The 11,398-nt window shown below is 41.8% G+C and overlaps 1 pseudogene; it reads left to right on the forward strand.

Annotated features, from left to right (window-relative positions):
- The first annotated feature begins 7,257 nt into the window (after positions 1-7,257).
- Positions 7,258-8,459, forward strand: LOC149524265 (uncharacterized; annotated as a pseudogene).
- The last annotated feature ends 2,939 nt before the right edge of the window (positions 8,460-11,398 follow it).

Here is an 11,398-nt window from a genome sequence, read left to right on the forward strand (position 1 = left end):
TGCAGTCTAGACATAGCCCTAGGGAAATAGGGGCATGTCTGTGTTCTACATGACTGGGACTGTACAATTCCAGCAGCATTTGTTGGTCCATCCCTGCTCTCCTTATCTCTGCATTGAGGGCATGTTGTGGGAGAGTGGACCAAAGGCCCTGCCATTTCCTTCTTACTACTACATGGCCTGCATCAGAATCAGCTCTGGACACTGAACAATTCTTTCACTTCTTCCCATAAATCTTTAAAGATATCTATTATTCTTCATGTTTGGATAGTTCCCCAGCTATTGTTGGAATGCCCACTCCAGGGAACCTTATGGTCTCCCAGCATGGGTCTTGTAGTTTTTATGCCCAGTATCCTGGATGTAATCCATCTCCTGTCCCCACTCAACCCTTCCTTTTGGTAAGTGACAACTACCAGGGGCTGCCTCTGTTGCCTTGGAGAAGCTCAAATCTATGCTACATAGTGATAGAAATGTAGCCGTGTTAGTCTGGTGTAGCTGAAGCAAAAAACAGGACTATGTAGCACTTTAAAGACTAACAAGATCGTCTTTAAAGTGCTACATAGTCCTGTTTTGTGCTATGTCTATGCTAAGTGTAGTATTTGGCACTATTTCCCTAGCCAAACATAGCAGGCATGGTAGATTTGGCTTCAGATTCACTTTATGGAACCTGTAGGAGAAAGAGCCTGGGACCTAAACCAAAGTCAGCAAGAGTTATACTAAGAGTAACAGGCAGGTCCTGTCAAAAACAGATGTTTGCCTGCAAGTCAGTGTCTGGAGCATGAACTCAGCACTAGGACTGCTAATACTGCTAAAACACATGGAACATGTATATACATTCCCCCAGGACAGGACAAGGACACCTTAACCTAGCACATGATAAAATATTTTGACAAAAGTGATATTTTGTCTGAAACATCAGGGCTGTGTCTACACTGGGCCACTTATTCCGGAAAATCAGCCACTTTTCCGGAATAAGCTGCGAGCAGTCTACACTGGCCCTTGAATTTCCGGAAAAGCAACGACGCTCTACTGTACAAAATCAGCCGCTATTCCGGAAAAACTATTCTGCTCCCGCTCGGGCATAAGTCCTTATTCCAGAACACTGTTCCAGAAAAGGGCCAGTGTCGACAGCCCAGTAGTCTTTTCCGGAAAAAAGCCCTGATCGCGAAAATGGTGATCAGGGCTCTTTTCCGGAAAAGCATGTCTACATTGGCCACAGATGCTTTTCCGGAAAAAGGGCTTTTCCGGAAAAGCAGCCTGCCAATGTAGACGCTCCTTTTCCGGAAAAACTGAAAATGGAATAGTATTCCGTTTTAAGCAGTTCCGGAAATTCATGCCCGTGTAGACACAGCCCAGGAGTGAATGTACAAAAACGGGTAGTGAAAAGGAATGCTTTGTCTGAACTATTAGGAGAGAAGTCTAAAGGGAGATAACAAACATGTTACAAAACGCGTCATATGATATGTAAGGTGTGTATCATAGATTGTTTGTCTCAGTCTATAAATGTTGGAGTATCTTGACTTTGCTCCCTAGGCTGGACAAAGAGCTGTGGTGAATCCCATGCTAATGACTGAGCCAGATCCATTGTCACAGCCATACATTCTTAGCCTACCATAGACATCTGATTTGGGGAAGTTATTACTGTGGTTTATTTACAATAAACCTGACACAGGTATCTTTGTAGCATATCTGATTCTGTGATCCCTGAGGCTCACTCAGAGTCTGCTGTGCTGGGTACTTGTGCAAAGACAGCATGACATACAGAGGGAGCACACAAACACACACACACAGCCAGACAGTTGTCATCACTGGACAGAGCAAGCACCTCACTGCCCCTAAGCACCAGGATACCTAGTGCTTTGGAGACTGTGGCAATCTACTTTTGATCCTTCATACTAGCTTTTTTTGGGGGGACCAATGGGTATGTCTACACTACCACCCTAGTTCGAACTAGGGCTTTATTTGCATGTTCCCGGGCACTGCCATTTTTAAATGCCCATTTTTTAAATGCTACACGCAGCACGGACTAGGTAGTTCGAATTAAAGCTCCTAATTTGAACTACCGCTACTCCTCATTTGAAAGTTTGAATGCTTACATTAGCCACCCTAGTTCGAACTAGAGTGGCAGTGTAGACATACGATCTTAAACACTTGTGCAATGCAACAGAGTCTTAACTACCCCTCTCCTCTAAAGGGTGGAGAACCTCCCCTTAACCCACAGAAGAGGAGGAAAACAAGATGGATCTGTTGGTACCAACAGGAGTATTATCCTCATAACCTGATGAGGTGGCTGTACCAGCTTCATGGTCTTTCCTGGATGATCAAAGAGAATTTCAACTGCAGAGAATGATGAAGAAGATCCACATGTCCTCAGACATGCAGGACTCTCAATAACATAAGCTACAGGGAATATTACCACCCATGAGATCTAGTTAGGTCACTTCCCTGATAAATGAAGCCATACTAGAAATGGCAAGGGTTATATGGCATAGGTCAGTCACCGGTGCCTTGTCCCCAAGTGGGGAAGAAAAGTAGCACTTTATCCCAGTTGAAAGAGCAAGAGTTCTTGTTAACCCATCGTTCCCTGAACTCCATGGAAAAATCTAGACAAGAGCATCCAAGGACAATCCCTGCAGAGAAGCCTGGTGCTTGAGTCATGCCGTTCCTGCTGGTTCCTCTGCTGCAGCAATGGGAAAAATGTGATGTGAATACAAGTAATTCCATCTGATTCACTACAGTGGGGGCCTGCGTATCAGCTTGCAACAGGTTCTGAGACAGCTTTAGTGAAAAGGAATATATTTCCCTAATGAAACCTGCAAAACTTGTAGACTTCAACCTTAATAAGGCCATTTTACTGTTTTGCAATCACGGCAACATGTGCACCAAGAAATGTCACATCTTATAGTGTGCAATGCTGTATAGTGACAGTTATAATGAAGGTTATGTGCAATTTTCATTTTAATTTAAAACTGCTCATAGAAATGTAAAATTGGTTTTAAGAGATTTTATTTTCTGCTTATTTAAGTTTTACTAATCATAGCAGGACCTGTACAACACAGATTCCTAGTTTGTATTTTAATAATGTACTCTTACTGTACATTTTGATCCAAGAGTGATTCCTTCTTAACGTTAGTAATTTCAAACCATTCTTGCCTTACAACTGAAAGATAATTACTCTCATTTAGGTCATTTCACAGTCAGTATTGATAATCTATGACAGAATGTACATAGAATCATAGAATACTAGGACTGGAAGGGACCTCGAGAGGTCATCAAGTCCAGTTCCTTGCCCCCATGGCAAGACCAAAAACTGTCTAGACCATCCCTGATAGACATTTATCTAACCTACTCTTAAATATCTCCAGAGATGGGGATTCCACAACCTCCCTGGGCAATTTATTCCAGTGTTTAACTACCCTGACAGGAAGTTTTTCCTAATGTCCAACCTAAACCTCCCTTGCTGCAGTTTAAGCCCATTGCTTCTTATGCTATCCTCAGAGGCCAATATGAACAAGTTTTCTCCCTCCTCCTTATGACACTCTTTTAGATACCTGAAAACGGCAATCATGTCCCCCCTAAGTCTTCTCTTTTCTAAACTAAACAAAACCAGTTCTTTCAGCCTTCCTTCATAGGTCATGTTCTCTAGACCTTTCATCATTCTTGTTGCTCTTCTCTGGACCCTCTCCAATTTCTCCACATCTTGCTTGAAATGCGGTGCCCAGAACTGGACACAATACTCCAACTGAGGCCTAACCAGCGCAGAGTAGAGCTGAAGAATGACTTCTCGTGTCTTGCTCACAACACACCTGTTAATGCATCCCAGAATCATGTTTGGTTTTTTTTGCAACAGCATTACACTGCTGACTTGTATTCAGCCTGTGGTCCACTATAACCCCTAGATCCCTTTCTGCCATACTCCTTCCTAGACAGTCGCTTCCCATTCTGTATGTGTGAAACTGATTCTTCCTTCCTAAGTGGAGCACTTTACATTTGTCTTTCTTAAACTTCATTCTGTTTACCTCAGACCATTTTTCCAATTGGTCTAGATCATTTTGAATTATGACCCTATACTCCAGAGCAGTCGCAACCCCTCCCAACTTGGTATCATCTGCAAACTTAATAAGCATACTTTCTATGCCAATATCTAAATAAATAATGAAGATACTGAACAGAGCCGGTCCAAAAACAGACCACTGCAGAACCCCACTTGTTATACCTTTCCAGCAGGATTGTGAACCATTAATAACTACTCTTTGAGTACAATTATCCAGCCAGTTATGCACCCACCTTATAGTAGCCCCACCTAAGTTGTATTTGCCTAGTTTATTGATAATAATATCATGAGAGACTGTATCAAACGCCTTATTTAAGTCTAGGTATACCACCTCCACCACTTCTCCCTTATTCACAAGACTCATTATCCTATCAGATTGGTTTGACATGATTTGTTCTTTACAAATCTATGCTGTCTGTTCCCTATCAACTTGACACCTTCCAAGTGTTTACAGATGATTTCCTTAATTACTTGCTCCATTATCTTCCCTGGCACAGAAATTAAACTAACTGGTCTGTAGTTTCCTGGGTTGTTCTTGTTTCCCTTTTTATAAATGGGTACTATATTTGCCCTTTTCCAGTCTTCTGGAACCTCTCCTGTCTCCCATGATTTTCCAAAGATGATATCTAGAGGCTCAGATACCTCCTCTATCAGCTCCTTGAGTATTCTAGGATGCATTTCATCAGGCCCTGGTGACTTGCAGACATCTAACTTTTCTAGCTAGCTGATTTTTAACTTGTTCTTTTTTTATTTTATCTGCTAAACCTTCCCCCTTCCCACTAGCATTCACTATGTTAGGCGTTCCTTCAGACTTCTTGGAGAAGATCAAAACAAAGAAGTCATTAAGCATCTCTACCATTTCCAGTTTTCCTGTTACTGTTTCTCCCTCCTCACTGACCAGTGGGCCTACCCTCTCCTTGGTCTTCCTCTCACTTCTAATGTATTTATAAAAAGTCTTCTTGTTTCCCTTTATTGCTGTAGCTAGTTTGAGCTCATATTTTGACTTTGCCCTTCTAATCTTGCCCCTGCATTCCTGTGTTGTTTGCCTATATTCATTCTTTGTAATTTGTCCTAGTTTCCATTTTTTATAGGACTCCTTTTTTATTTTTAGATCATGCAAGGTCTCGTGGTTAAGCCAAGGCAGTCTTTTACCATATTTTCTATCTTTCCGACGCAGAGCAATAGCTTGCTTTTGGGCCCTTGATAATGTCCCTTTGAATAACTGCCAACTCTCCTCAGTTGTTTTTCCCTTCGCTCTCGATTCCCATGGGTCCTTACCTATCAGCTCTCTGAGCTTACCAAAATCTGCCTTCCTGAAATCCATTGTCTCTATTTTGCTGTTCTCCCTTCTACCCTTCCTGAGAATTGTGAACTCTATGATTTCATGTTCACTTTCACCCAAGTTGCCTTCCACTTTCAAATTCTGAACTAGTTCCTCCCTATTTGTTAGGATCAAATCTAGAACAGCTTCTCCCAGTAGCTTTTTCAACCTTCTGAAATAAACAGTTGTCTCCAATGCAGTCCAAGAACTTATTAGATAGTCCATGCCCCTCTGTTATTTTCCCAACATATAGCTGGATAGTTGAAGTCTCCCATCACCACCAAATCTTGGACTTTGGATGATATTGTTAGTTGTTTAAGAAAAGCCTCATCCACTTCTTTCACCTGGGTAGGTGGCCTGTAGTAGACTCCTAGCATGACATCACCCTTGTTTTTAACCCCTTTTAACCTAACCCAGAGACTCTCAACACTTCCATCTCCTATGTCCATCTCCACCTCACTCCAAGTGTGTTCATTTTTAATATATAAGGCAACACCTCCTCCATTTTCCCCTGTCTATCCTTCCTGAGCAAGCTGTACCTTTCCATACAAACATTCCAATCGAGTGTATAATCCCACCAAGTTTCTGTGATGGCAACAATGTCATAATTGTACTTCTTTATTAGCACTTTCAGTTCTTCCTGCTTATTAACAATACTTCTCGCATTTGTATTTGGCATGTAAGATACTGATTTGATCTTGCCTCCCAGTTTTGCCCTGACCCTCCATTCTCTCTGCCATTGTAGCCCACACTCCCTCCCATTTCTGACCCATCTCCCAGGTCTCCATGTTCTCCACTTACCTGTGGGCTTTGCTTACCTGTCCCCATCGAACATTGTTTAAAGCCCTCCTCACTAGGTTAGCCAGTCTGTGTCCAAATAGGGTCTTTCCCCCTCCTCAAAAGTGAAAGCCATCTCTGCCTAGCAGTCCTTCCTGGAATAACATTCTATGGTCGAGGAAGCCAAAGCCCTCCTGGTGACACCATCCTCACAGCCAGGCATTCACCTCCAAGATGCAACTGTCTCTGCCTGGGCCCCTACCTTCGACAGGAAGGATCGAAGAGAATACCACCTGTGCTCCAAACTCCTTCACCCGTACTCTCAGAGACCTGTTGGCACTCTTGATCCGCCCAGCGTCACACCTCACAGTATCATTTGTGCCTTCATGGATGAGTAGCATGGGGTAGTAGTCAGAGGGTCAGATTATCCTCAACAATGCCTCCATAACATCTCAGATACGGTCCCCTGGCAGACAGCATACCTCCTGAGAAGACATGTCAGGGCGACAGATGGGCACCTCCATCCCCCTCAGAAGAGAGAGTCTCTGACCACCACTACCCTACATTTCTTATTCGCAGTGGTGGAAGCAGACCTCCCAGCCTTGGGGGTACGAGGCTTCTCCTCCTCCATTGCAGGGGGTGATTCCTTATCTCCTGTATAAAGAAGAGCATAATGGTTTCCTAGTACCACGGCAGGAGGTTTTGGAATGGGGGTGGAGCAGTGCCTGCTGCCAGAAAGAACCAGCTGCCAGTGTCCACTCTGAGCCATCTCCTCCTCCACCTGTGGTGTGCCCGCAGTTCTGTGTACTGGGACAGCTACCTCAGTAGTATAAGTGTCTACCATCAATCAAACGTTAACCCCACCACTTGACCCCTTTAGCTCCGCCCCCTGTCACCAGAAGACCCACCCTTGGGGGGTAGTATATCCGGGGTCAAGAAGGACAGGTGACCAGAAGTAAAGGGTGTCATGTGACCACCTCTAAGGACTCGCCCCACCTCCCTCTACCAACCAGGAGAGGCTTTTCCTCTGTAGGACCTCCCCATGAACCTCTTTGACTAATCGGGGGCAGTTCTGGGACTGGTTGACCCACCCAGAAGTAGGTCATGTGACCCCTCTAAGAGCTCCCCATGTCACCCTCTGCCAATGAGAGTATAGCACTTCCCCATAAGTTCTAGTGCCACATAAAAGAGGAGATCTTGTTCCAAGAGCGCGTGTTTTAGAGATCGTGCAAGTGCTGAGTGGAAACATGGACTCTTTCACCAACCCCACCAGAAGTTTGGACTTTGCTTTGGTGCTGAGGAGAAAGCGCTACATCAGCAACAGTTCTGAGGAAGAAGGAGAAGTTGAAGGGAGACTTTTGGCTCAGCCACTGATGGATACACCAGTATCTGATGCCGAAACCCAACCGCTCATGAGGCAGCCAGACGAGCTTGATGGTCTGAGGGAGGAGGAAGGTGCCCACAGCTCCCAGGAGTTGGACAAGGTGAACGGAAAAGAAGTCAAACAGGTAAATGAAAGATCAAAGATGGGGCATAATGGGGTTAGGAACCAACCGGGATTTTGTAAACCTAAACAAACAACAACAAAAAATGAACAGAGGGTCTTACATTATTTCTTTCTGGAAATCTCTCAACAGCTTGACAATGCCTTTCTAGCTGACCCCAAGACCCAGGACAGCATTGCATCAGACAAGGAAGACGAACCGGGCCCACCTTGTTTTTGCTCAACACCGATACAAAGCATTGAAGAGAACGCCAAGGATGACAGACATAAAGAATGGAGGAGGTGGCTTGAGCCAGTGCCACATCATAAGTGTAAAAAAGTCATGCGCTCTATTGTACGCGTTGGTGTTTATACCGTCCTTAGTCACTGTCTTAGGGAAAAGCTTTTTCTGGACTGTGAGGGTTGTGTCATAGATGCGCCAGTCCAGCGGCACCATGACTGTGTGACTGGGACTTCAGAGGATATAAACCGCAAGCTCTGGGGCCTATGTGCTGAACTGTGTTTGGAAAGCTTATTAAATACTGTTATTGCCATAGGTTATGCTATGCAATGTCTGTGCTTAACTCAAGAACACTTAGTGCAAAGGGGTGACTTTGGTAAATGCAGTGCAATTCAGTCGAGATCCTCACAGTGTTTTAAAGACCATGACCAAGCCAAAAAACGCTTGCTTAGAGCGTTATATTGACTGTCTGGTGCGCACAAAAAGTTACAGAACCCTGCTTATGAAAAAGACTATTTGTAAGATGTCTAAAAGGATTAAGTTAGAGAATCATGAGGGGGCATACATGAGATATAAAACTTGGTAGCTGTAAATATAAATATCTATTGAAAAGGGGCTTTTGTGACTATCTTCTGTCAGAAGGTTTGTGTGATCTTTACATGAGTAGAACTTTTGGTGGAACACCATGTCCTGTATACCTTTTAAATAAAATAAAATAATAATAATAAAAAAATTTGTGAGACTCCACTTTGTATAAAGGGGTCCTATTTACTGAAAAACCCTGAAAGATGCATGGTAGAAACTCGGGGAAGGAAACACCCCAAAAATGTTTTGTTTTTTAAATAAAAGGAAAAAATCAAACCCCCCACAGCTAGGATTTATTAGACATGTGTTTGAGTACAACAGAGCTGACTCACCCTGTTGAACTCAATGGTTTAACCACACCTCACTGAATAGCCAGGGTGCCCTAGTCAATGGTTAGGTCTAGGTGTGACCACTTACCCTTGTTGAGGTTAATGTTCAGTAATTAAATTCGATGGGTTGGATGGGCGGAGATGGGTGAACTCTTATGAATATCTAATTAAACAATGCCTCAGGAATTTGCAGACCCTATTGGACAGTTTAAATATTACCTAGGAGTTTGTAAAACTCTATTGGGCAGTTTAAATAAAACCTTAGGAGTTGACTTAAATGCTAGTCACTCTTTCTAGCAACTCAGGGACATTAAAACAATATATTTAACCCCTCCACCCCAAAAAGTCTAACTCAAACCTGAAAGATTTCAAGAGCCCTCAAATTTTTCACCATACTTTAGAACAAGCAATTGCTGTTAAAATAATCAAACATTAAAAACCTACAGATATGTGTATAGTGCTTCCCATGCTTGTGATACATTTTATTTCTAAATGTGAAAGAAATATGTTTTTAAAAAAAAAACATTCATTGATATTTGCCCAGAGAAACAGAAAAAACAAAATGTATATTAAACTAAAAAAAAGAGGAAACCCCCAAAAGCAGCCCAAATATGCAGACATCCCCCCCAAATGTCTAACTCAAACCTGAAATATTTCAAGAGTCTCCAGATTTTTCACCATACTTTAGAACAAGCAATTTCTGTTAAAATAATCAAACATTAAAAACCTACAGGTATGTGTAGAGTGCTTCCTGTGCTTGATACATTTTATTTCTAAATATGAAAGGAACATTTTTTTAAAACATTCATTGACATTTGCAAAGGGCCCTCATTCAGGAGAAGTTACAGTAACTTTAAGGATTGTTATGTATGATGATTTACTGTTTAATGCTGTAAGAAGGCCCAGAGAAACAGAAAAAACAAAATGTATATTAAACTTAAATAAGGGAGGGAAACCCCAAAAGCAGCCCAGATATGCAGACAATTAAACCATCCCCACCCCTTCAGAAAAAATTGGGAGAGATGCTTAAATTCTTTAAACTATCTAGTAATTCAGAGTTGTGGTGATTTAATCAAAACTACTAACTGCAGACTTTTACATTTGTTTGGAACGAAGAATCAGGATGGTATAAAAACCTCAGGTTTTTGGAGCCTGTCCTATTTTCAACAGAACCTATCTTGACCTGAGTTGCTGTTGGACTTCAAGACCAGGTATGTGGTTTGTTTTCAGTCTGAAAATATATATCCAATATTGTCATTCTTTGTCCTTATTAAATAATGGTACCTACCTTTTTTTCCCCCCTCAGTGTGATCTGTTCAGCATGGAAAAAGCAACTTCAAGCTGTATTTCACCATCAGGCCAAGGTAAAACCATTTTAACTATAGTTGGGGTTAATACTGTTAAATAGTTTTTAAAAAGGTATTACATAGATTTGATGCATTGTGGGGGAATAATACTAACTCAGTTTTTGCTTGTTCTTTATTTCATGGGCCCAAATATACATAGGGGAAAACAGAATAACCCTGTGCCAGCATGCCTTTACCCTGTGGTAGAAGGTAACTATCCATAAGTATTTTTTTAAAGCATGTGGGTTATTTTTTTCTTTTAACTAATTGTAATGTTTAAATCGTGAGTTGTTGTTTTTTCAGAACTTAATTGTGGGGGAGGTTATTGGTGTTTTTAAACTATATGTTGGCAAATTGCTGGTATAGAGTGTTTGGTGGGTTGCTTTTTCTGTGCAAAATGGGTTTTCAAAATAAATGTGCAGTTCTGAGTTGGGGGAGGGGGTAGTGGGGGTTAGGCTAAAAGTATCTTTGTTTTAAAGCAGGTTTGTTACAAAAATGTGGTATGTTTTTACCTGGGGTTTTTATTTAAAAAAAGCTGGCTATAGGGGTTAAGTTGTGGGTGATTCAGGGGCTTATGCTAGAGATAAGTGGTTTTTTTTAAAAAAAAAAAACATTTTGTTGCATACCACTGCTTTTAAAAAATATTGTTGCAAATGGTTTTAAAACTGCTGTAGGGAGTTTTTGAAGGTGTGTGTGATGGAGTTTGTGACAGACTCAGGTGTGTTTTAAAATATATGTTGGCAAACTGCTGGCTTAGAGTGTTTGGTGGGTTGCTTTTTCTGTGAAAAATGTGTTTTCAAAATAAATGTTCAGTTCTGAGTTGGGGGTGGGAGTAGGGGCCTAGGCTAAAAATAGCTTTGTTTCAAAGCAGTGTGGTTATAAAAATGTGGTGTTTTTTTACATGGGGGTGTTTATCTTAAAAGAGCTGCTTTTCAGTGTTTAAGTTGTGGGTGATTTAGGGGCTTATGTAAAAGATAAGTGTGGGTTTTTAAAAAAGTGGCAAAAATAAAAACCTTTTGTTTAAAGCTATCACTTTTTAAATAAAAAAACACTCTAATGAGTTTTATTTTAAAGTTTACAAGACTATTTTATAATACATATGGGCTATGTCTTTATTGGCACCCCTTTCCGGAAAAGGGATGCTAATGACACACTTCGGAATTGCAAATTCCGCAGGGGACTTAAATATCCCCCGCGGCATTTTCATGAACATGGCTGCCGCTTTTTTCCAGCTTGGGGTTTTGCAGGAGAAAAGCGCCAGTCTA

The sequence above is a fragment of the Pelodiscus sinensis genome, chromosome 5 (assembly GCF_052426305.1).
Source record: "Pelodiscus sinensis isolate ZL-2025 chromosome 5, ASM5242630v1, whole genome shotgun sequence".
In the NCBI taxonomy this organism is placed as follows: Eukaryota; Metazoa; Chordata; order Testudines; family Trionychidae; genus Pelodiscus; species Pelodiscus sinensis.